The following is a 2,745-nucleotide window of genomic DNA, read 5'->3' as shown; positions in this document are numbered from 1 at the left end:
GAGAGCAAAAGGGGCGGAGTCAGAGCGGGGGCGTGGAAAGCAGGAAGCGAGAGAGAGCGCTAAATGGTTGACGCCGGAGGGCAGGCGCGTGGGTGGGGTGGGGAGGAGGAAGCAACGCCATTGGTTGGAAGGAAGACGTTTGCGTATCCCTCATTGGCTACGGTGGGAGAAGAGAGGCGAGATTTAGAGCGCGACGCGAAACGTTCAGGTCGTTGGGCGGGATTCCGTGTAATTTTCCGCCCATTGGTTTCTTGGGAGGTGAAGGCTGTGGCAGTGATTGGTTGGAAAAAGAAGAGGAGGCGGGAGGTACTTATTGTCCGATAGCGGGTGGGAGTGCGGTAGGAGTGTTGATTGGTAGTTGTTGGATCAATGAGACACTTTTATTGGCTGGAGGGAGGGGGAAAGGAAGCAAAGGGGTTTGGCAGCTGGGTAAACATAAATACAAAAAGGATGGAGTGGTTGCGTTGGGATGGAGGAATGTGATCTGTGTGGAAGGAAACGTGCGGGAAGTGGTTGAAGTTTGTGAAATGGATCTATTAGGAGTCTGGGACGCACAGTAGCAGGGAGGGCTGAGCATACGTGTGTATAAAGCAGACACGTGTGTGAGAGATCAACTAACTGAAAGAGAGGTTGCATGGGGGTGGGTTGTGATTTTCGGGGAGAACTCGTGATCTCTGGGTCGGATGTTGGTGGGGAGAAATTAATTGCTAGCCTGTGGATTTGTCCCCAGTATTTTGTATTCAGGTGGAGAGAAGGAAGACACGTGTGTTGTGGCTGTCTGGCCGCTAGATGCTTTTGGACTACAGCTCCCATCATCCCTGACCAATGACATTTGGAAGGCTACAAGTTCCCCAGTCCTGTTGTATGCGATGTAATCTGCATGTGAAGAAGAGACTAGGCTTTTGTGAGACATACTGCATTTCCAGTTCCGTTGTAATAGCAGCAGCACCACTACCAGTTATGTATAATGTATTTCATACTGTAAAGTGACAACGAGGCAACTCTGAAAATCAATTCCACTCCCATTAGTATTGTAGGTGGGGCTGAGTCTGAGGTGGAAAAGGAGATTTGCTCATGCAAGACAGGGCAGAGTAAAAATTGTAAACCGTTTGGATTACGGCACACAAACATAGATCAGGGAGGCGGTGAGATGAGGTTGTTATGTGTCTCTGTTGAAATCGGCAAGGGCAGGTGACTGTTTCTTAGAAAGTGATCAACAAGTTTGTACAAGACCTCATATGTTTCTAGCTGCTGTTTCATAACAGCTAGAGAGATAGCTATCTCAGCTGTTGCTCACAAGTGTTTATTTATTTCGAAGAAAGATATACATGGCCTTTCCCCCACCTTTTCTGCCCAAACCTATGCACCTATAAGCCTGTTCCTTTGTTACTGAAGTTTTGGACTTTTTCATTATTAATACAGTTCTAGTTACATGTTTTGTATGTCTATATTCCTTTCATCACGCTGGAAAATTATGTAGGTGCCTAATTATGAATGACATCGCTATTTGCTAGTCTGCAAGCTTTGCAGCTCTACATTTTATAGGTTTTTAAAGGTTGCATAAAAGTGTAAGTACAGTAATACGTTGTCTGAATAGCAACTAAACTTGGAAGAGCGACTGTGGCGTCATGGCTAGCAGGCAGTCCAACGTTTCATACCAAGTCTGCAAAAGTACTTCAACTCATGGGCCACACACTGCCTTGTTGCACGGCGGTGGTGGTGGGGAGCAAGGCCAAAACTTGGTCCCCCACCCCCCAGCCATCACACTGTTTTCTCAACACTGGTAAGCAAATTGCTTCCGGATTCGGAAAGGAGGTGCAAGGCTGCGGCAGGTTCCTAGAGCCCTCCCATCCGCTTCCCAAAACTAAGAAAGCTCCAGCTAAGCTCTAGGAAGGAGGTGGGAGGACTCCAGGGCCCTGCCAGAGCCCCCATGCCTCCTTCCCAAAGCCCAGTGCTGCACTTACCTGGTTTTTGGGAAGTTGCTGTGGAGGCATCAGATGCTGCCAGAAAAAGGCCTTGAGGTCCACATGTGGCCCTTGGGACGTGCGCTGGACCACCCTGGGCTAGAGTGTTAGGCTAGGACCTTGGGGACCTCAAATCTCCTCAGCCATGAAGCTCACTGGGTGATCTTGGGCCACTCACCCCTCTCTCAGCCTGACTTCAAATGGTTGTTGTGAGGATAAAATGGAGAGCGAGGAGTGCCACACCGAACTCATTGGAGGAAAGGTGGAATATAAATGTAGTAATATTCCTTTAAATAAATTAAAAAAAATATTTTTGATGCCATAAGTCATCCCTGCTAAAAGAGAGGGATGGGGAGTTTATGGTCCTGGAAATATTGTTGGCCTACTACTCTCATCACTCCTGAGCCATTGGCCACACTGGCTAAGGCTGTTGGGGGTTGGAGACCAACATTTTCATTTAGGAACATTTCCTGCAGGAAAAAAAAAGCTGTTGAGTCCTGCGATATCTAAATCAGTGCCTTAATCTGGGAGAATATTATTTCAAGTTCTGTTCTTCAGTTTTAACATGCTTTTCAGACTAATCCCATCATGGCTTACGTAAGTCAGAAATTCAGCATAGTCATGGTGAAAATGAAGCATATGAAAACGTTACCTGTGTTTTCGACATGCAGTTATGGTTGCAATCCTTTACCCCCAATAATAATAATAATAATAATGCAATGCAGTCACAGCAAAGAAAAGAACACAGCATTTAGTTTATGGCAACATTTTACGTGGTCTT

The sequence above is a fragment of the Podarcis melisellensis genome (assembly GCF_964234715.1).
Source record: "Podarcis melisellensis genome assembly, chromosome: 13".
NCBI classification, from domain to species: domain Eukaryota; kingdom Metazoa; phylum Chordata; class Lepidosauria; order Squamata; family Lacertidae; genus Podarcis; species Podarcis melisellensis.
Note: the sequence above shows the minus strand (reverse complement) of the source record.